Source organism: Ursus maritimus, unplaced genomic scaffold (genome assembly GCF_017311325.1).
Source record: "Ursus maritimus isolate PB19 unplaced genomic scaffold, ASM1731132v1 scaffold_23, whole genome shotgun sequence".
NCBI classification, from domain to species: domain Eukaryota; kingdom Metazoa; phylum Chordata; class Mammalia; order Carnivora; family Ursidae; genus Ursus; species Ursus maritimus.
The window spans coordinates 13,784,247-13,808,509 of record NW_024424786.1 but is presented as its reverse complement, the minus strand read 5'-3'; the positions used below and the strand labels follow the sequence as shown (position 1 = coordinate 13,808,509).

Here is a 24,263-nt window from a genome sequence, read left to right as displayed (position 1 = left end):
GCATTATTTTTATTTCTGGGTTTTTCCTCTCCTTCAATAGCTGTATCCAATATAAATCCAAGCCATCATGATTCTACCTCTGCGACGGTTCCCAAGTCAGTTGTTTATACTATTCTACAGTGTTGTCAGCTTAACCCAGACTGTCATTTTTCTCTCATAGAGACCCTTGCAATTGTATCCAAGCTGGTCGCCTTAATTTCTGATTCTTCTGTTCACAATATTGTCATGATCTTGGCAAAGTTTGGAGTTGACCTCCCCACTCCCTTTCTTCTGGAATGCCAGTAAGTCCCCACTGCCTACTGGGGCAAGTCCAAACCCATTGGTGTGATGCATAAGATCCTTCCTCGGGTCCTTGCCCACCTCTGCTTAGCTTCCAAATGAGTTGTGATCGCTGAGAAATCTCATGCCCCTTCAGATCTCTGTGCCTTAGTGGACTACGGCAAAGAAAGTGTTAACCAATTTTGGCATCCTCACCTCCTTTCCAGAAGGCCTGATTAGCAAAGAATTTGAGCACTTGGGGAATCCTTGATATTTTTGGAAAGTAGGTTATATCAGAACATTCTCTGATCCCTAATTAAATTAAATTTCCTTTTTTTGTTTCTGTACATAATAAGTGTAAAAGTAAATATTTGTGGAATGAATGAGTTCCTAGGCTTCTCTCTAGCCAGCAATTCAGTTGCCAAGCACCATGCCCTCTCTGGAAGGATCACCTACTTGTGCTAGCCTGTACAGCGTCTCCCTTCTGTGAGCTGCCTTAGCTCCCTGACTTTGGAAACCGTTGACTGTGGGATGCAATTAGATACATTTGAACACACATGTGTGTCTATGAGTAGCCTCCAAGTCCCTCAGGCAGGAGAGTCCTTTATTTCTCCTTGATCTGTTACAAGGCCCCTTGAGTGAGTCAGCATTCAGTAGTTACCTAGCAGCCATGGCAGGGTAGTCTCTAATATAAGAATACTAAGGCAAGAGAGGGAGATTTATAATGGTATTGGGGTAATACAGGTTTAAGCTGTGTAAATAGAATTATCATCTCAAACAATAGGGTGAGGCAGTCCCTGAATTGCTGAGATAATATGTTATATTTAGTCCTAGCCACCATCTTCTGAGAAATAGGGACAACTTGGAGCACAATCAGAGGAGAAGGACAAAGTTGGTGATTGACTGGAAAGCGGGTTATGCAATGACTGGTTCAGTGCTCTGGAGGCACTGGCTCAGGGAAGAGAGGGGTTAGAGCTGGCATGACAGCTCCCTAAGAATACTCGAAGGCTGCCCTGGAGCAGCAGGATTAGGCTTCCTGTATGTGTCTTCAGGGGGTAAAACTGAGACTGGTGGGTGGAAATATAGGCAAGTGTGGAGGTAAGATCCCTCTTCAACACGCAACCCATACTAGCTCCTGCTCCTGTCTTACGCGTATGTGTCTAAAATCACAAAATCCCCAAACTGGAATGTGTTGACCAGGCTCAAGGATGTACATCAGTCACACAAGATTGCTTTTTGGATGAGATATTGGGTCATGTACGGCTACACAGGGACACATATTTGGTGCCTATTCCCTGCTTGGAAATCTTCCGCCAGAAAATGAGTTTGGGAGAAGCAGCATGGTACTCAGCAAGCAAGCCGAGGTAATTACATAAAATCTAGACTCTAGAACTTGAGTCCTCAAACCCAACAGATCCATGGTACCACCCTGTGAAGCCTCTGAAGTAATTTAGTAACTAGAGCATCAAATACATTCAAAGTTTGAAAACCATTTGAGTGATTCCTTCCATCATCATTTATTGCTAACAGAGGCAGTGGTAGTAGGCTCTTGAAGTTATGGAAGAACCTGAGCCTCCCTGATTTGCCAGTGGACATAAGGCTGATCTTATTACAATCTCCTATTGGGAGTTAGATGTCAGCTGAATAAAAGGGATGTCTTTCTCGAAGGTGGAGTTGCCAGAAGATGAAATATCCTTCCTTGATACATGGTAAGCTTTCTTGAGGACATTAAGCATAGACTAAAGAAAGTCTTCTGACTGTTTCTGGCACTTGGGAGAGCAGAATAGTTAAATGCAAGGGACTTCCAGGGCTTCAGTTCTACCTATGTCACTCATGGGGGCTTGCTTCTGAGCCCCAAATACAGCCACCAGGAAGCCATAGTACACACTCTTGCCATTTTCCATCTTTGTTCTCATCCACTTTTCTTAAATCATTCCTCGTATCCACTCTCATCTGACTTCTGTCCTGCCAGCAATGAATTTTACTGTTATTTCTCCAAAAGGCATCCCTATCTTACCCCTAAGGCTTGATGTTTGGTCCTGTGACCCTGACTGTCACATTGCTTCTCCCTAACCCAGCTATGCTGCCTCTGAGTGCCTAAAGTAAGCACAGTCCCTGGTTTCCTTGGCCTGGGACCTTCTACCCTGAGATCTCTTTCCCCTTATCCTCCTTCTGCACGTTGCCTTTAACTCCCATGAACAGACATAGCAGCAACCTTGAGATTTCTCAATTCTCTGAATCCTTTTTCTAATGCAAAGTCAACTGGTTCTCAAGGTTATGGAGACATGCACCTATGCAGGAAGTCAGATGCTGTGTCCTTTTACCCAACCACTTGGAAGGCTGAGTTCCTCCATCTGGCCCTAATTCTATGGTTTCCAAGTACAGAAAAGAGCTATTGCTAAAAAAGCCATACAATTAGGTATGCTTCTGTCCCTCAACATCTGTGTTTCCCTACTGAACCATGCTTTGTACCACATAGCCTAATTAAAGCACTTTTACACACAGCAACATATTAGATTTAATATTTTTTCAAGGAAAAAGTGAAACTGAGCAATAAAGGAAAATGAGCTATTTCAACAAAAAGCATCTGAACTATTTTGCAACTTTTCTAATTTAAGCTCACTAGTGGGTAAAACAATTGTATTCTTAAATTTTCTTCACTAACTTGCCTTTCAAGCCCACACTGATGGCATAAAATAATGACTGTCTGGATATGATTTTCAAAAAAAGAACTTTCCATTTTTAAAAACTCACTTCATATGACATCCTGGATTTCTCATGCATCCTTGACTCTCAGAAAGCTGGTCTTAGATATGTCAGTGCAATTAACAGAGATGTTCCAGCTCAGAAATGTTTTTAAGGATACTTCTTCATGATTAAATATGAACTAGCAGAGGATTTAAAAAATGTATTTCTCTAGTGGAGAAGACAATAGGGAAGGGAGGGAAAACTGAATGGGAAGAAGTCAGAGGGAACCAAACTATGAGAGACTCTTGACTCCGGGAAACAAACTGAGGGTTGTGGAAAGGGAGGCGGGTGGGGGAATGGGATAAGTGGGTGATGGGCATTAAGGAGGGCTCGTGATGTGATTAGCACTGGATGTTATATGAAACTAATGAATCATTGAACACTACACCAAAAACTAATGATATACTCTATGTTGGTTAATTGAATTTAAATTAAAAAAAAGAATTCAGGATTCTATTCAAAAATAAAAATAAAAAATTGCGTTAAAAAATGCATTTCTCTTTGGACAGTAACCAGTACCACCACAAACAAATCACCTGGAACCCGATGCATGAGAGTGAAGCTGAAACGTAAATATGGAAAAATGGTACCATGCACCTGACAATGGGGCCACAGTGTATTTGTTTCTGTGCACTCACCTGAGCCAGACATTTGGATAGAAGAAGAGAGTAAACAGGCTTGAGCAACCCTCTGGTTTCTTTCATTCAACTGACATTGCTTAGACCAGTGGTTCTTAACGTTTTTGGGGTCACAGACTTCTTTGAGAATTTGATGAAAGCTTCAGACAGCCTCTTCAGAAAATTGTCCTTCCCACAGGAGTAATTTTGGTAACGTAGAGATCAAACAAGAGCCTCAGGCAAGGAGTCGAGGGGGTTAGGAACTCAGTGTAAACTTGAGGTCTAATTTGAGCTCAGAATTCAACTGGTACTCTTTTTGACATGAATTCCCGTCTCTGGTTCCAGAGTTTCAGACACATATTTGAACAACTTGCTTAACATCCCTACTGAATATCCATCCATCCATGTGCGTCATCGGCAGTTCAGATTTGATCTATCCAAATTTAATATCCAAGCTCAAAACCTGAGTCATTTTGATTTCTTCTTCTGCATTCTTCTCAGTAATCAGTCAACATATTCCTCTACTCGCCACCACCCCCCCCAGGATCACTTCCAGCTGCTCCCTCACTGATGCTCCCTGATGCTAGCTAGGCGGGTCCTTATCACCTCTAGTGTGGTTTGGCGGTAGATTTCCAGCTGCTCTTCTTGCCTGCATCAATAAGGCACACTTCAATTTTTGTTTTTTTTACCTTTGACTCAAAAGCATTTAATTTTCTTTACACTCTCATAGATTACGTCCAAAATTCTTAGCATGAATTAAAGACTCACCAGCCAAAACTTGATTCCTCTTTTAACTAAAATGCTCTGTCTACCTGGTGAGTTAATGTCTGCTTGCACACATATATATATACATAGCTTTATACATAGCTTTATTGAAGTACAACTTACATATCATAAAATTCAATCTTTTTAAATGTGAGTTTGAACCATTTTCAGTAAATTTTACAGAGTTGTGCAAACATCCTAAAAATCCAGTTCTGTATTTATTGTAACTTGCTATCTCTAGTGTCAGGCACCATAGTTGGCATATTTACTTTCATAATTATAACCATTTCGATGGCAGTAATTATTTCTAGTTTATGAATGAAGAACTGAAGATGTAGTGATATTAAGTAATTGTCTGAAGTCACACAACCATTAAGAAGTTATGTGAGGATTGGAATCCAGACCTGCCTGACTGCAAATAATATTTTTAGACTATCTGACACAATGTTTCTCAAATAAGAAAAAAAAAATCCTGCTTTAAGACTATAATTTACTAAATAAAATGTGGATTAATTTTATCCATGGTTGTAACTAAACTCCTAGCACACATATAAGCAAGCAGTGAGTGACTTATGCATCTATACCCCTGTTTCTTGGTGGGGTTATTTTAGGATTATTCTTCTGTTATTTTTGCTCAAATGATTTATAGAGGTGTTGGAATAATTTGTGTCACTGTGCCTTGGAGGAGAATGGGGGAAGGGCTTGTTCATCAGCTCCAGTGTCACCTCACGCACATGAGGGGGATGAATAGGGTCACTAACTACGCCACCCCTGAGCTAAATAATCCCTCAGGGTTTTAGTTTTCTGATCTATAACATGGGATAGCGATACCCTCTGTATCACCTTGGAGAATGATTATAGTGAGAAAATTGTGAAATAGACGTGGGAAAAAATAAAGAATGAAGAAGAAGGGAAGGAAGGGAAAGAGCTAACTACATTGAAGGGAAAGTGCACCACCTCTTTCTCTCTTGCTCCTGTCTCAATGGCAGATCTATTCTTTTCCCTCCTTGACAAAATGAAAGAATAGAGCCTCAGCTCTCCTGATTATCCTGAAGTGCTAGGATTTTCTAGTTCATAGGGATCTAGTATAGTCATGGTTGATTAAAGCATTGTCTGGGCTGGCTTTCCCTTCATTTTAGAAACAAACTGCCAAATATGACAGAAGGAAAGAGGGAAGAAGCGAATAAAGAAAAGGAAAAGAAAGTAAGGGAAGACACTGATGACCATTTGATGACAGGGAAGGAAGAAAGGAATGGCCAAGAAGAAAGAGTAATTGAAAGGAGAAAAGAGAAAGAAAAAGGGACAAAAAGAAAGCAAAGAAACAGGAGAGAGAAGAGAGAAGAGAATGATAAAGAGCGAAACAATAGGAATGTGGAAACATTTGAGAGACAGAGAAGGGAGACAGTAAGCTCAAACAATTTCAGCCAGGCCTGTGCATTCTGAAGCGATACTTTCTGAATCTATGCTTTAACCATGAGCCTTGAAATGCAGTTGCAAGTGGAAACAGCCTCCACCCTGACATTTCTCCAAATGTTTTTCTGCTGAAAAAACTGCCTAATGCATGGGATCCTTCTGTGTCCCAGTCTGTGTTTGAAAGCAAACCTGAAGGTCTGTTCTTTCATTTCCACAAGGAGCGAAGGAGTCTTGGCTCGGGTTAGCCCGACAAGGAAACGCTCAATGCACAGACACACGCTGGCCAGGGGACAGGAATTTGAGTTTTTACTCTGCGGCAGGAGGGCAGGCTTGCTTCCTGTCTTTCCTGCTTCTGCTCCAGTGTCACCTCACGCATCATGACAAGGACTCTATTTCACTCAGTGAAAGTGGTCCTCATTTAGTGAACCTCGGAAGACTTGGGAAGGCAGAATAAAGATGGCCTTGGCCTGTTTTGGGGACTCAGGAAAGAGAAAGGATGCTGGACTTTCTATTGAAACATTGAAGTCCAATTCTCAAGATAATTCATGAATCACGCAATCCTTCTGGATCTTCCTTGCAAATGGATTATATAATCTATTTATTTGGAAAAATGAACATAGCCATTTCTGTCCAACTGCTATGTTTTTCAAGACAGTGATTTGTTATCTGTTTTAGATTGTGGCAAAATGATAAAACACATAAGTAGCTCACAGAGAAGATTGTTTACAGCGTTGACATTTCTACCGTATCGTTCCCCAGTGTACTGGAGACACTGACTGGGTCATCCATATTTGTCAGAGCTTAATTGTTTGCTAGATGAAGTTAAAGCCAACCACAAAAAATGTTTATTTAATTGTGATTATACTCAGTCCATTATTAACAAGAAATTCCTAGCGTTTCAGAGCACTTAAGAGGGAATCACGGGAATATATATTTTTTATGGACTGAAAATTTGTGTCCACCCCCTTTCCCCCTGAATTCATATCTTGAAGCCCTAATCCCAGTGTGGTTGTATTTGGAAATGAGGCCCATACGGTAGTAATTAAAGTTAAGTGAAGTCAAAAGAGTGGGGCCTTGATCCTACAGAATCAGTGTCCGTATACGATGATACGGCAGAGAACCATCTTGTTCCCCGTTGCCCCCCGCCCATCCCCTCCACCCCCCACACGCACTGAAGAAATCTCACGTGAGGTTGTAGCAAGAAGGTGGTCCAGCTGCAAGCCAGAGAAACCTCACCAGGAACTAAGTGGGATGGCACCTTGATCTTGGGCTTCCCAGCTTCTCGAAGTGTGAGAAATAAACTTCTGTAGTTTCGGCCACCCAGTCTGTAGTATTTTGATATGGCAGCTTGAACAGACTAATACACTATTCTTTACTTTTCACAAGGAGGAAACGGGATGCAGATGCAATCAAGACATGACCAAATAAGAAGGAAGTCCCCTTCACGGTAGTCAGTAGCTACTCCATATTACTGAAACCAACATTTCCATCCTCTTAAAGTATCCGGGGTTAAGTAAATATTCCCAGAACATTTGGACACTGACCTACTGATTCCACAGCCATACACAAACTTGTAAAATTAAATACTCCAGATACCATGTTTTTCTCAAAGACACTAGTGGCCTCACACCGAATGATTGCCTTCAGAACAGAAAAGAAAATGCTATGGAAAGGGAAGTTTCATGTTCTCTTTAGCCGATAGATTCAATGTCATATTCAGATGACTGTGATTTCTGCTGAGTGTTTCAGACTTGGGCCAAAGTTTTCAGAGGAATTTTTAGACATTAAGCAGTAGGACCCTTAACAGATCTTTCCTTTGTAGAAACTTATGACCTAAGCCTGGTGGGCCTGCATCTGCTCCCAGGAGATGGCTTCCACCGAGGCCCTTCCTTCTACCCACCAGCTTTTCTCTCTGGTTCCTTCTCCTAAACATACGTAAGTGACCTCCAGGTCCCCGAAGGCTCCATACTCACTCATATCTCCGGCCTCTGTACTTGCTAATTTCTCTGTTTGGGAAGTGATTCCCCACTGGGCTAATCTTATTATCCATTTTAATTTTATCTATTCAATTCACAGTGAGAGTTTGCTATTGTTCTCAATGCTTCACCGACGTCGACTCATGTAGCCCTTATAATACTCTAAATTTTCCAATTTTAAAGATTAGTATGGCAGAGGTTAAAAATAAGTTGTCTGCCTGCTGTCTCTGGTGTGTAATGCTGGGATTTGAACCCAGATAGATGGACTTCAGTCTGTGCCCTTAACGGCATGTAGTTCTCTACCAAATTACCCACAAATGTCACTTTTCCTGAGAAGAATTCTTTCCAAGGCTGGATTTATTGTTTTGTTTTTCTCACGTGTCCTGAGAGCCTGTTGTGTTCACTGCCCTTTTACTTGTCACTATGGTATCATCACTGATGACTTGATTTCCTTCCACTAGTATATGGTGAGCTTCTTGAGAGAAGGTGTTTTTTTATTCTTTATCTTTTTTCCCCACTTAGTGCCTGACACATAGTAGGCCCTCCATAAGTGTTGCAACAGTGAATGAAGTTGGTGTATGTGCTATTTCTATAGTTCCGCTTCTCTAGGTTGGCTGGTTTATGGTAAAAACCGATGGGGGACTCTTAGTTTGGAAGTTTGACTCCGGTTTTACAGCTATCTTATTTTGTTCTTTGGCATTTGGCACCATGCAGATGATGCTTTATATAATCATCATATACTTATTAAGAATTGATTATTTGCCAGAGACCTTTCTAGGCATTAGGAACTGATTGGTATCTGTGAGCAAGATAGCCAAAGATCCCTGCTCTTAAGAATTTCATGTTCTACTTGTAAGTCACAGGTTGGATTCTCTGGAAAGCACACTCTGATAGGGAGTTTAGGGGCTAACACACTTATTATGAGGTGCTCTTGGTGTCAAAATCTGTGGAAGGAAAAGAAAAAAAAAACAAAAACAAAAAACCCAGGATTAGAGGGAGGGAAAATGAAGCTGCAATGCTGCCATGTCACTTGCTCAGGGACAGTCTTGGCCACCCCATGGGGAGGTTTGGAGCTCAACTAGCCCATCAGAATTGTCCCTATTGAAATGGCTTTACCCCCCACCTGACTAGTCATTGTATCTGAGCTCTCCCAGGAAAGGAATGACTTTGGGCAGGGTGGCTCTCTGCAGCTGAAATAGTCCCTAAAAGGGGAAAAGATTGAAGGCTCTCTGATGACAGCACCTTTCATAACCACGGCATCATACATTACATGCCATATATTAGAGATCATATAGTTCCAGGATAGGTATATTTAAATTATACAAGCCCAAATCCTCAATCCATGAATTTTTGGTTTATTTTTTGGTTAATTATTAGCAACAAACTACTGCAAAAAATAAAAACAGTTGATCAAACTTACATACTTTGAGAAACAAGAGAACATTAGAATGCTAATTATTAATTAAGGGACTGCAAATAGTATAGAAATGCGATGATTCAAATTTCACATAATTTTTTTATTTTTAACACATATTTAAAAAATAAATGGGTGTTTTAAATCCTTTTTATAACAGTGGCTTGGAAAATACATATGTACATATTTATGTACTTACATAAAAGAGAATGCTTAATGATTTAGTGTTTATAACCTTATAGACTTCAGAAAAAACAATTCACCAAGAAGAAAAAAGTCTGTGAAATTTCTGTATCAAACTTTGGTCTAGAACGTATAGTCACTGCCCAATTTGGGTCTACTTTAATGTTTGGGGATGTGTAAATTAATGAAGATGTTGAGACCCATCAAAGAAAGACCTCTTCTTGCCACCTGTCCAATATGCTTTTGGGTTGTCCCTTAAGTTTGGCATCTGGCTAATTCTAGAGACATGTTTTTGGCCACTTTTACTGTCTCTACTTTCCCTTCTCGTATCTCTGTGATTCTAGGAAATAATTCCAGCTGTCACTGTGTAGCATAATGGACACTTTTTACCCTCACTTTCGGAAGCTTCTCCGCCTCCAACTTTGAGGGCTAGGCCAGAATATATGGTCATGTCCACGGTCTTCATCAATAACATTTAGCTGTCTTCCAGGCCCAGTCAAGGTAATCAAGAGATATAGAAGCTGAATATAGTACTAGTTAAACACCATGTACTTTCATTAAACGTATCTGGTTAGAATTCCAAATGTAGCCCTTCCTAACTGTGTGATCTTGGGAGAGTGACTTGACCTCTCTGAGCCTTGGTCTCTTCTCTGTAATATGGGAAAAAATAGTATCCACTAGAGGAACTAATTAAGTAGTGTAAAGTGCCTAGTGTGGTATTTCATGAATAATAAGCACTTAATACATTCTCTCATTTAATATATCATTTATATTGTTATTATTTGTTAACACCAGCATGAAGGAATTGTAGTTGATGTAAACAAAATGGTAAGCCATTCAGCTGGGTCATTCTGTCCACAGGAAGACAGTATATTAAGAGAAAAGCAGCAGCTAGTATGGTATATAAAATACCAGGAATCAAAGTGCAAAAATATACCAGTACATCTCCAGTTTCCTCAAGGGAGGGGCACAGTAGATTCTAGGCACAGCCCTTTTGTCCCTGGAGAGGAGAAGGACAATTTATGAGGCTCATGCAGCCTGATGGAACCACTGTTTGAAAATATTCAATTTTCAACACCTCTAGTCTACACTTCTCTTTCTTAAAAGGAGAACTTGTAGACATTTCTTGAAATGGCATTTTATGGTCAAGTACCTTTGGAAAATGTAAATGGTTTACTCCTCTGGTAGTAATAATATCATATTAAAATTCTAAGTAGGGGCATCTGGGTTGCTCAGTCGGTAAAGCTACCCACTCTCGATTTCAGCTCAGGTCATGATCTTGGGGTCCTGGGATTGGCCCCTTGTGGGGCTCCGTGCTCAGGACAGAGTCTGCTTGAGGAGTCTCTCCTTCTTCCTCTGCCTCTCCTTCCACTCGCACTCTCTCTTTGAATCTCTATAAAAATAAATAAATAAATCTTAAAAAAAAACCCTCTAAATAATCTTAAAATGAAGGTCCCATTTAACTTTAAACCAGCATTTTCTAAACACATTGGCCATATTTACACCATTTCAGATTTTTTTGTCCTTAAACTAAATACATAGCATTTGTTGACTTTTTTTTTCTTTCCTTTGCTTTGCTTTGCTTTGTCCATTCAAACAACAAATGTGTGTCACCCTCACTGCTTACTGCTTCTGCTAGCTAAAGGAGCAGGGTACCCCAGGCCTATGACTCCCTGGGCACACATAGATCTAGGACCAATAGCGGTTGCCTGCCTCCTTCTCCCATGCCATAGAGAAAGGCTTATCGAACTTTAGCCTCTACTTGCCCCAGCATTTCACAGGCACATGCCAAGGGTCCAAAACAACAACTTGCCACCCTGACCCATGGCAAAGTAGACCTTGTCACCACTAGGCCTGGGTGGCTCTTCCAATGAATAAAATAGCCTTCCCAGCACAAGATGAGACCAAGGGAAAAATTGGCCCTTCCGTCAGTCACTCAAAGTAGAGTAATGAGTATGCAGTCTTTTTTTTTTTTTTAAGAATTATTTATTTATTATTTTAGAGAGGGGGGCAGGGGCAGAGGGAGAGGGAGAGAGAGAATCTCAAGCAGACTCCCTACTGAGCAGGTAGCCCAACTCGTGGTTCGATCTCACAACCCTGAGATCAGGACCAGTGCTGAAATCGAGTCGGACACTTAACCAACTGAGCCACCCAGGAGGCCCAGTGAGTATGCAGCCTTACAGCAGGACCTAAGGCACCCTGGGTCCCTCTTGGTCACTGCTTCCAAGAAACAGCGAAGTGTTCAGTTGGGTTAGTACACCTCACACTGTAAGTGGAGAAACAGAAATGCAGGCGTGCACATGCACACACACAGAACCACACGTATTCTCTGCTTTGTGTTTTCCAGATAACTCCAGAGTCTCCTGGGCAGATAATTGTCCCTCACTCTAGAACCAGGGATTTCTTCTCCCCAGCCCAGGTGAAGTTAGCTTTTTGTGAATGGGTTCAGCAAATTCATCTGCCAGAACCCAATAATCTTTGAAGTGTTAAAAATTCTAGTTTCCAAACTTGCAAAACCAAACCCATTAATGGGACCCGTAAATAGCAGATGTAATGAAGTAGACAGACAATGAGAAGATGAGGATTTGGGTCCTTGTTTTGCTAACAAGTAACAGTCCTTAGCAAGTCATTTATTAAGCTCTCTGCTCTCTATTTTCCCCTTTCTTTAGTGCCAGTGTCACACTTGTTAGTTGAAAAGTGCAATGGAGATACATGGGTTCCATTATGATACAGAAACCCTGAAATCATTATTCTCATAGCTGGAAGGCATTTGAGAGATTATATCTTCTAGACTCTGCCTTTAGAAAGTGAATGTCTGAAACACCACTGAGAGAGCCCCTGATTGATTTAATTCCTAACTCAAAGCAAAAAAAAAGTTGCACATGGGAAAAATATGGCTTTTCAGATGTCCTAGCAGGCTCTCAACAAATACTTGTCCAAATGAATTAAAGTGAAACATTTTACATAGCAAGCAGCTGTGCTAAGATTTCAAGTATGCAAAAACAAACCGTATTTTTCCTGTAATTGATCTTTCACCCCTCACCCTTTATTTCACTTGTCACAGGTCACTTGACCTACGTACTTCCAGGTGAACTTGGTCAACTCAGATGGAAAGCTCAGGCCCATTCAGGATTTTCCTCTTGTTCTCCAGTCTGTTTCCCCCAGTTCCTGGGACTGATGTCTGTACAATGGTCATCACACTGGTATTTTCTGGAACAGTTGTCTGGTTGCTCTTCAATCATCTGCTGACGAGACAGAAACCTCCCTGACTTATGATGGGATTATATCCTGTTAAACCCATTTTAAGTTGAAAATATCCTAAATGGAAAATACATTCAATAGCTTAGACTCACCTATCTTAGACATGCTCAGAACACTTATGTTAGCTAACAATTGGGCAAAGTCCTCTCACACAAAGCCTATTTTATAGAAGAGTGTGGAATATCTACGGTAATTTATCTAATACTGTACTAAAAGTGAAAAACAGAATGGTTGTGTGGGTACAGGATGGATGTGAGGGTATCACTGGTGACCCTCGTGATCGCGTGGCTGACTGGGAGCTGGGCCGCCTCTGCCCGGCATCACGAGAGAGGCTCATACTGCATATTGCTGGCCTGGGAAAAGAGCCAAACTCAAAATTCCAAGCATGATTTCTACTGAATGTGTTTTGCTTTCACACCATCCTAAAGTCAAAAAATCATTAGAAACATCATTAGGTCAGATCATCTGTGTTTACATCGATTGAGAGGTCTGGGCCCCACCTGTCTTCCATGGCCCATGGTTACGTGCTGCCTTCTTCAACCCTTTGCTTCTTTCCTCCTCTTTCCCATATCCTTCTTCCCTTTTCCCCCTTTCCCTTCTCCTTCATTTGTTTGTTTCTCTGTCTCTCATTCCCTGCCCCTCAACACACACACACAGGAGCACGCACGTGTGCACACACATACACCCTATTTACTGAACACATAGTGTCAGCCCTACGAAAGTTGCTAAACTGTGGTCCTTGGCCTTCAGGAGCTCTCAGATAAAGGAACCTGCATCAACAAGGTAAGGCCAAAAACGTGAGCCTTGAAAACCCTAAATCTCTCAAAAGAACTTTTCCGTGAAGGAGGCCAAATCTCTGAGCACCAAAGATCCTGAAACCTAAAATCATCTTGTCTCTGAATCATCTAAGATCAAATCCTAGCCATCACCTGCCTCACTGCCAGAAATAAGAGCCCTGCAGGAGTCCACAGGCTCCCTTTGTTTGAGGATGAGTGGGGAGAGGCTCCTCCTCACCATCTCTTGTTAATCACCTCACTTGACTGTGGTTACTGGTGAGGTAAAGTCCCTCAGCAAGCTGAGGCAATATTTTCCAAAGGAAAGCAAGTTTTGTTTTGCATTCGGTCCTCCTCATCATCACAAGCCACGCTTAGGTTCCCAGCCTGGATCTGCCCACAAGCGACCATCTGGCCCACAGCTGCTGTGTCCAAGTGGAAACGCTCCAGCCCGAGGACTCCAAGGGCTCTTTTTACTTCTTGTAAATGGCAAAGTCTGCATTGTAGGTTACCCCCTTCTCTTCACTGGAAAGGCAACAACCGTCATTTTCTTTCCTTTTTTTCCTCATACACGGTTGTTTACGGTGGGAGCACATATGTCAGGCATATGGCAGGGGCGTAGTTGGCTTAAAATATAAGCATGACCAGTCGCATTTCATCAACTCTATGAGAGCAGCTCTCCAGGAGAAGCTTAGAAACCGAACTTGTAAGGTTGGAGCTGTGGAATCCAGCCAAAGGCATGTTCATTTGGTCGGGAGACTCTGCTGGTTGAGTGCTAACAGTGGGCTCCGCACCAGCGAATAACCTATCCCTCCCATTTTCTTGCCCTGACCAAGCCCAATGACGTGGGTGAAGAATAACAATAGTTAATATTTATAGAGTGCTTATTATGTGCCTGCACTTTGCTGAGTGCTTTATATTCATTATCCTATTAAATACTCTTAACTACCCTATGAAGTGGTTGTAGATATTACCCCACTTTAAAAATTTTAAATCCACAGCTCCAAGAAGGTGAGTCATTTGTCTAAGGTCACACAGACCGTCCCAGTGCTTTCTCAATGGCAGGATTGTTGTAAGCTCCTTGGGGGCAGGAATCATGAACTGTCCAGCACTGAGTCCTCATTATTTAGCACAGAGCCTCACTCACATTAAGATGCTAAAAACAAATACGAAACCCCACAGAAACCCCAAACCCAAACTCCTCCAAAACCCAGTACTTGTGGGATAAGTAGTAGTCAAATGAATAGATAATAAGTCTGTGCCTTTCAATAGAAAGCTATCTGTTTAACTTTACTGAAAATCATCTCCACTCAGGACCATGGTATTCTTTACTGCCTGTTCTCACTGTCACACTGACCTGTCCAGGGACTGCTCTCATCCCACATGATCTGGCAGCGGGCCCTTCTTACCTGAGAACAGATGACAGTTAATGTTGTCTCATTTATTTGGGCCTGCAGTTTTCCCCTTTAATCATGCTGTTTGGTTCATTAACATATCCTCTTTGTTCAGCTTGTTCAATCCTGTCCACCTTCCAGTTCAGCTCAGATTCCATCTCCTCCCGAAGGGTTCCTCCAAGATTCCTTGATCTCTATTTGCTACTACGGTGATTATAATTCTTTAACACCAATTAGAGTGTCGTGATTCCCAGGAACCCAGCAGATTATACTTACAGACTAAGGCCTTAGGTCCACTGGGTAAAGAGGGCTTTAGGCAGATACTGTCCTGTGTCCTGGACAGTCCCTGGGATGGTGGTTAATAACTTAATGATCCAGTTTGTGGCCAGATCTTTGGTCCCACATCCTCCGTGGCTAACACATCCTTTCCTCCACATCTTTATATCTGTAGGGTTCAAATTGTGCGTCCACACATAGACACAACCTTTTAATGAGAGCATTTCTTCATATTGAGATTTTAGAAAATATTCCAATTAACATTCAAGTATTTACTCTGTACCAGGCCGTTTACCTCCATTGTAGCATGAATCCAGTCTGCAAATAGCAGGGCTGATCTAAACTCATACAAAATATGCAGGTTTCTAGGGCTGAGACTTTAGAAGGACCATTGAGGCCTTGTGCATTCTTTTTTTCCTTAATCTTCTTTCTCACTTCCTGCTCCTTCCTGACTTTCCATTCTTGGAATTTCCTTCTCTTGGTTGGTCCTATAAAGAGGCAACCATTTGGGTTTTGATGACCATAATATTATACCTTGAAAATCGTTTCCTTGGCTTTTCTTTTTCTCTGGCCATCCAGAGACTTGAGCTGTCAGGCTGGCTATGAGTTTTGCTTTGCTGTCTTACATGACACTTGTGTTAGAACCAGGGTCACAATAACCTCAGAGCTGATATTTGATCAAAGTGTCATAGTTTGCAAAGTGCTTTCAGAGGAACTCTTCTGAGCCTTAAAATTCTCTATAAGGGAGAGGAAGATTTTTATCCTCATTTGGCAAATGAAGAAACCACAGTTTAAAGAGATGGAGTTTCTGATCCAAAGTCGTACAGCCAGTAAACGAAGGACTAGCATGTTCCATGACTCTAGCTTTTTCCACCATACCATGCTTCCCATTCTTAACATTCTCCCAGATACTGCTAACCACATTAGAGTGACCTGGGATGGTTATAAAAATACCAATGCCGAAGCCCCACCCCCAGTGATTCTACTTTCGTTGGTATGGTTGGAGCCTGGCCATCATTATTTCTTTCATGCCCCCTATTTCTAATGCAAGAACCATTAATCAACATAGTCTTCATTGTCATGATGCCTGGTGAACTGCAGAGCATTCTACAAATTGATGGTAGTATGAATATTAGTGTTTTTTCCTTTGTAGCAGTTGCCGAAAGCCAGACTGTTAAAACCACTGAATCCCTGAAAAGGAAATTTTCTGGAGATACAGGAGCTTCAAAATCCACCTCTTGTGTCATTCTAGAAGACAGTTTCCCGCTCCAGACATGCATGCTGCCCCAAGCAAAATAGAAGACAGAGGTTATCTCCTTTAACTGGTCAGCTGTTAATGTTTATAAAGCTGTTTGTGCTCTGCGACTGCTCTGCTTTGGAAATCACATTTACAAGACTATCACCAGCTCACTTTTATATCTGACCAGCTGTCCAGAAGAAAAATGTTAACTAGTTTACAGTTTTTACTTTCTCAGAAGTTTTATGGCGAAAACACATTTTCCAATAAGTACATTCCTCTCTTTCTCTGGGTTTCAAGCATAACACTTTAGATGTGATCAGTGGCTTGGACCTGGAAGCACAGTCTGCTACTCCTGGCCAGGGAGGCCAGCGTGCTCAGCAGCTGCAGGCGGACGGGCAGAGCCGGTGTCCTAAGTGCCCACTCCTCTGGCTCAAAGGGCCGGATCAGCTCCTCCTTCTGCGTCTCCCGTGCAAGGTGGGTCTCACATGCTGGGAAAGTTGTAGAGAAAAGTGAAAGGAGGCAAAGTGGGAGAGACTTTTTATCTTCTGAGAAATTAAAACCCAGCTAATCAGAAGCTTCGATCAATCAGAACTCCCTTCTGTTGCAGTAGGAAGACATAAGCCTTTCCATGACATAGGTAGGGTAAGCCATTTAGAAAAGAAAATCTTTCTATGTCTTAAGTTTTATTAGAGTGTGAGAATTTAAAATCAGAGATGGCCTTTGTTTGTCTTTGTATCCTTCTCACCTAATACAGTGCCTAAAGTACCTTTGCACTTAATATATTTGTTTTCAAATTCATTTTTATTTTCACCAAATAAGCATATGTTCATAGGCTTTCGGTTTTGTTTTTTTAGCAGTATACTTTCAAACTTTATCATGAAAAACAGCAGCCTCCAGCTTTTGACATCCTGGTTCCATTCTCTAGAACCTTTAAAATATTTTGACTATCTGTCTGACATTTTTCTTGTTGTTTCTACATAATACATTAATGCTGACTTTTCTGGATTTATCAGTTTTAGAAATTATTTGTTAACCAGGTGTCACCTTTGGAAACGGTCTATTGACCTATTACGGCAGATGGAGATCTAGCTGTTTGTCACTTCCTTTCCCCCGACTTCTCCATCCTCACCTTCCCTTCGAGCACAGTGTATGTGACAATGCTTTTGAGTACTCATTTACATGCCTTTGTCCACGTAAACAAGTATTATTTGCTGCTGAACCAAGTGGATATTCTCTGATTATATTTTCTTTCTCGTATGTTTTGTTTTTTCTCAAGTTAACTGCCTGCTTTTACGTTTACTTCTTTCCCTTTGCTGAAATTGTCTCAAATTTTTCAAGACTTCCTTCTAAATGCAGCACAATTCCAACTGTCAATACTATTTTTCACACTTGTTGATATGTTGTCACAGGTATCAAAAAATCTCTTAGCTCCATTTTAATATTTTTCCCTTGGAGACCTCTTGTTCTGTTTTTGCTCAAATCTTGAGGGGCTGTTCTCTACATGTGCTGAACATCTGTCATCTGTCTGTAGTATGAAAGCCTCTGAGGTGGCCCCTGGGGATCCCATCTCTTGGCGTTCATGTCCTTGTCTCCATGGGTGTGGGTGGGAACTATTTACTCACTTCTGACGCACTTATGTGCTAAGTGATCTTAGGTGAACACTTCCATGAACGCTTTAGAACACTTATGTGTTCAGAGAAGAGACAGGCTAATTTTGAACTAAACAGGAGCACTGGATATGAAATAAATGGCAGGATCAGAGACCTCTTAGAATAGATGGAAAACCATCCTCTGTGATCAGCCTATGTATTACCTGTTAAGTATCTTAATATAAACTACATAATTAGATCGTCAGCTTTTTAAGGGCAGAGAGGAGTCCTCATGTAAGTTGATTATTTGAAGTATTCAAATTAGAGTGCTACATCAAGCTTGTGTCCTCGGTGCTGTGTCCTTTCCTGCACGACCCCCATGACCCTCTCTGTTCCTTCCCTTCTTGCCCTGCCTCTGGCAGTTCTGCTAAATGACTGGGCTCAGTAAAATGCCATCATTTTCATTTTAACCATAAATGGGGGACATTCAGTCTATGCCATTTCTCTCTGGTGACTTGGACTATTGGGAAACAGAATACATGTATGGAGTAGGTTTCATAGGACAAGGAAGAGCATTCGGAATGGCCAGCTGGTGAAACGCTCCCCTGTCAGCGGCATGATATCCCTCACTGCTTCATCAACAATGATCATCCATTTCTCTCTCTGAAAAGAAGCACTCTGGCTTAAGAGCCAGAAGTATAATGAGAAGGAGACCAAGTTTTCACAAATGAGAATTAATTAGTTACATAACATCTAAGCCATTCACGGGAATCTGTGAAAAAGCACTCTTGCAGGGACCTCTATTCACTGCGGTTGGACACACAGCATAGATCTGCTTTGCCATTCATACATGCAGGGCATCTACTCATGTTATTCATCACAAATATTTTGGACAGGTGTTCAAGATACGCTTAGACAAAGAGGGAACAGAATAGCATTATATTCCGTAACATCGCCAGTGTTATATCTCATTCCAACACCCCTAGAACATTGATGGTCTAATTTCCTACTGGGTAAATGTGTAAAGAAAACATATATGGCTTTGGAACAGATTGTTAAAAACAGGAGGCACTGGGGCGCCTGGTTGGCTCAGTCGGCAGAACATATGACTCTTGATCTCGGGGTTGTAAGTTTGAGCCCCACTCTGGGTGTAGAGATTACTTAAAAAAATAAAATATTTTTTAAAAAATAGGAGGCACCATTTCCTCCCTCCCTCCCTCCCTCCCTCCCTTCCTCTGTTCCTTCCCTTTCTTCCTTCCTTTCTTCCAGTATCCTCTTCCTGCCACCTCTCTTTCTTCATTAATTAATTAACTCTTATACTCCATCCCTAGTCAGGCACAATTAGGAAGAGAATGCCTCTTCTAGCTTCACATCTGGGAATAATTTCTTCCATTAATCAGGCCCTAGGGAGTACATTTAAAAGCAGTCTCTCTCACATCTAAAACCGTTTTGCAAAGGCACCTGCAGGCCAGTGACTTCTATACTGTTAAGTTCTTTGTTCATACCCTCATTTTACTGTCTGCTGTCTGCTTCCCCTTCACTCTACTTACTTCGAGCTCCTGATGGGGCAAGAGACTAATTTCCATTTGGATCTCTTCTCCCTGCCTTCTGTTTCTCAGCTTCTCCCTCCTCTCCTAGCCGGAGATGTCATCCGTCATGTGGCAGGGGCTCTATAAAGGCTGGTGAAATAGGAATTGTAAACAAGCAAGACATGGCACTGGAGAGGAACAGAGAAATGGCTGTGGGAGTTTGAAGAGAAACGTCACAAAGCCGTGGAGTGGAGCCAAATCAAGGAATGAACAGGTAGAGCTCTAGCATGGCTGAGGTGGAAACACGATTATAAAATCTCTTCCCTCTGGGGACTCTGAGGAAATCACCTTCCCTCTCTGAGCACTGCACCCTGCTCTTAGTTAAATAGCATAATAATATCATTTTTTCCCTACCTCCCTGGACTGTAGGAGCATAAACTGAATAACATGTGTGAAAGCAATCCGAACTACTTGGAAGTCAGGAGTGACAGACCCAAGGTGTGGCATTATGATTTTCTTCCTGAAAGCTGCCGTTTAAAATAGTGACTTAAGTAAGATTGTTTGATGTTAAAAGAATTAGTATATTTCATTTATGGTGATCTTTTAGTGACTAGAACCTAAAGGCATATAAAACATTGGTTCCAATGACCATTAAAATGGGATCAGATGGTTTCTTAATTTAAGTAGTTGCCTCACTTTATTAGTCAGGAGAGGCTAGGCTTATGCTGTGGTAACAAACAACCCTGAAATGTCGGTGGTTTAACACCTCAAGTTATTGCCCACTCATGCAAAGTCTGCTGGAAATCCAGGCAATTCTCCCGGGCAGCGGCCAGGGACTCGGTAGTCTGTGCTGCTTCAGTCAGGGACTCCGCCATCTCAAGTGAGCCCTTCTCCATGACTGCTGGGACACAAGAAACCAGATTGGAGAATCATGCAGAGCTTTTCACTGACTCAGCTTGGAAGTGCCACATCCCTTTCCCATTTGTATTTAATTTTTCAGAATTAGACAGATGTCCCTCCCTCCCTCTGAAGTGCTGGGAAGTGTAGTCTCCCTTACATACCCAGGAGAGAGGAGCTGGGTATTGGGAAGCATTAATAATGTTTACTACACTACCATCCTTACTGAGGCTGTTGGAGCATGTTCCCGAGGCCATGGATAATAAAGCATAACAGTAATAAAGTTGAAAGGCAATCCAGCACTAACAGTTTATTCTTAAAGATAAGGGAATGAAGATGTTGTGCCCAAGGTCATGAGGTCGGTAATGATGAGTCAGGACTAGAACCCAGAACTCTTGATGCTCACTCCAGAACTCCCAGTCTAACGACATTTCCCAAGTGCTTTCCTTGGGAGGTAAATAGATATCTGCCTCACAGACACACAGAAGTGGTTCCATGGTCAAATTAATCCACAAGGACTGGTTAAACACTAGGATAAACAAGGTTAACTACGTTTATTTGCAGCAGAACTCCTCAGAGCCTTTAGCATAGTAAAGGACATTGTGAATCTTTAGGTGCCAGAGTATCCAGACATTACTGACCATTTTTGAACACAGGAAACATCCCCTTCCCTGCAATATTTATTTTCTTCAGAGTACCTTGAGAGGATCACACTATCATATCACACTTGCAAAATTGTTATGGAGACAAAGTTAATCTTTGGAAGTTGTTTAGTAAATAGATATCTTTTCTCTCCACCCCTCCTTAGGCACTCATTTCATTCATAATTCAAAATCATTCTGATTTTAAAAACCATATTCCACTGATACATACCACCATTCTTACATTCATACATTGTTTCCACTCATATAACAAATATGTAGTGAGCACACACTTTATGCCAGGTCTGATATTGATGTTAGATATTTAAAGATGAACAAGATGTGATCACTGTTTTTATTTTGCACACAGACTAAAATGGGAGACAAAACCCAAATAAACAATATAACAAAATGTTCTAAGTGCTGTTATAGACACAGGAATAACATTCCGTGGGTACACAAAATAAATGTGACCCAATTCTGCTCTTTCCAGTGAATTAAAACTCCTAGGGGATTTTCTCAGGAACTATTATTAAGTCTCTCCCATTTGTTACTTGAACAAGTGATTTCCTTCTCAGTGCTCAGTTTTTCTCATATACTCCTTAGGCTGTATCTTAACCACTCTGGCCAACTGGGATAAGCAGACGATGTCTTTTGGAATCTTGGCTTAGTAGCTGATGCAGTAGCTCTCCCTCCTTACTCCTGTCATGTGCAGATTTGATAGCCTTCCTTGTACATTTTCATCCAAGTCCATAACAACTTTGTTCAAGGCAGGGCCAATGACCCACATAGAGAACTACTCCCACTGTTAGAAAACTTTATGCCCCTAGAGAATTATCTTCTGTCTTTAAACCAATTTCAGTTTAAGTGAAAGTTCCGAAAAAAACAAGAAACATTTAAATTGTTCCAAATGGGCCACTGCCTTCCAAACATTCTTCTTATAGAAATTTGCAACAGAGAAGAGAGACCTTGTACTTATTACTGATCCTTACTTGTATACATGTCCTTTTCTGAATGTTAACTGAGTTCCTACTAGGGTGCCAGAGATGGTGATAGGCAGGGAAGAGACATTCAGTTCAATCCTCATGGTGATCTTCTAAATTAAGTATCTTTACCCTCATTTTACAGGTGTAGAAACGGAGACAATGAGAATTTACATGTCTTGCCCAGAGAGAAACATACCAATAGATAGATGAGCTGAAATTCGATCTGGGTTTATTGAATTCCCAGATCCAACCAGTTGAATTCCAACACATGCTGTATTTCATCCTGAGGCCTCACTAGCCTCTGAATGCGAATATGCCAATCATTTTATTGACACTCGAATCTTCTTTCCTTATTACCAGCAGGATCTTTTCCGTTCATCTTTGGGAGTCCACAGGGATATATTACATATATTCTGCTCCACTGGTTCCTGAACCCATCATCATTAGAATGATCTGGGAAGATTTAAAAAAGAGATTCCTGGGCCCCACCTTTGGAGAATTTTGATTTGATAGGTCTAGAGTAATGTCCAAGAACGTATATTTTTATGAAAGCACTCGGACTGATCAGGATTTGGAACCAGTCAGGTTTTGGAACACTGGGGACTTTTCTGTTTGATTTGGGGTTTTTGTATCTTATCATAGACTGGGATTGGGGATTGAGGCCCGAGTGGAGGGTAAATGATCAGCGAAGCATCCTGTGTTGGTAAATTTCAGAAAATTAAATAAAGCTATTAGCTCTCTTTCAGTGGTTCCTGGTACCATCCTCCCTCCTCAACACTACAGTCCAGGAATGAAAAAACTAGGCTTTGGTCCTTTCTCCTTCCTTATCTGCCAAAAAAAGATAAAGAGGGATAAAGAACAATGATGACTCTACCATCACAACATGGTTGAAATGTGAACACACCACTCCACCTCACTCCTAGTCTAGCCTAATCATCTTTCTGGAGGGCTACAGCAAGATCCTTCTAATTTGGTCTCCTGCTTCTAGTCTTATCCCTTTACTCTAGCCTTGAACTTGAATATAATAAACTGCCCTACTGCAATTGGTATAAATATGTTTCATGCTTTGTCATCTTCAGCAGGAGATTGTGACCTCCCAGTATACACATCTGTACTCAAATTTTAATTATTTTTGCATTGCACAGAATAGTGCCTGACACTCGTAGCTGATTAGCAAAACTGAAAAAGGAGGACAAGAGCAATAGATATTAAAAGAGGAGAAAGAGAAAGACGAAAGAGCTGCAGGCGAAGGAAGACGATGATAGTGGAGAAAGAAAGGAGAGAGAAAGTGGAGGAGAGACAAGAAGAACGAGAAGAGGAAGGAAGGTAAGGAAGAATGGTGAACATTTGACAGGGAGAAGAAAACAGGGAACGGGACTTCCCTGTTAGCCAGTATCTCTCATTTTCCAGATTAGAACAGGTTGTGACTCCCAGGAAGCTTCAACCTATGCACCAGGACGCTTCTGCCTCCCTTGGAAAGCATTAAGCTACATGGTAAGCAATAGCATAAAACTCGGAGATCCACCAGTAGTCTTCACTGCTGTGGGAGAGTACACAAGATTCAGGAGAGCATTCTTACTTTTTATCTCATCGTTTTAATATTGGCAAGGTTGTCTTATGCTCAGGGAGAGAGGGGGCTTAAGCTCTCACACTCTTCAAGAACTGCAGTGTTCCAACTTGAAGGCTCTTCCATTAACATCCCTGACTTTGATCAGAAAATATTAGAGATATGGGTGGGTTTTCTCCTTCCAGAAATATGAAAGGAAGTCTTTCCTTTTGCTCCCTTGGAAGATTGTCTTTTCTGTAAACACATTATTGATTTTCCCTTTTCTCAAGCATAAACCCAAACAGTATGTGTTGTTTACTTTCTTCTTCTCATTTTCATTATCTTTGCCGTCAGGAAATCTCAACAAATTGTCCTGCTAGAGTGTCTGCCTTGATACTAACGGACATTAACACAGCCAGGAATTGGCTCGCATGGCCTTGGCAAAGTCAGTATGGAAAGAAGAGGAGAAAAGGTAGGTATTTTTGGAATCATGCAGAGGAGTAGTCAGAAATTGCCATTGGCTGATGTGCCCATTAGTCTCTTGAAAATGTTTATAGCTCCAGTGTGTCAGGGCATTGTTTCCTTAGAAATGCCCACATGTGCTCTTTCGGTTAGGCACCTTTACAAAAGCCACTCTTCTGTATAAATAAATGTTTCTCATAATTGAAATGGTTTCAAGTCCAAAACTGAAAAATGTTGACAGATATTGGTATACAAAATATGAATTTCTCTACTCATTTGCCTTCTTGAACAGGGA

General features: G+C 41.3%; 1 long non-coding RNA gene across 1 annotated transcript; it reads left to right on the top strand.

Annotated features, from left to right (window-relative positions):
• The first annotated feature begins 16,687 nt into the window (after positions 1-16,687).
• LOC121104696 lies at positions 16,688-23,258 on the top strand. The gene is made up of 3 exons (XR_005837040.1): positions 16,688-16,792; positions 19,527-19,710; positions 23,106-23,258. It is a non-coding gene; the product is annotated as an uncharacterized LOC121104696 (long non-coding RNA).
• Positions 23,259-24,263: the final 1,005 nt, after the last annotated feature.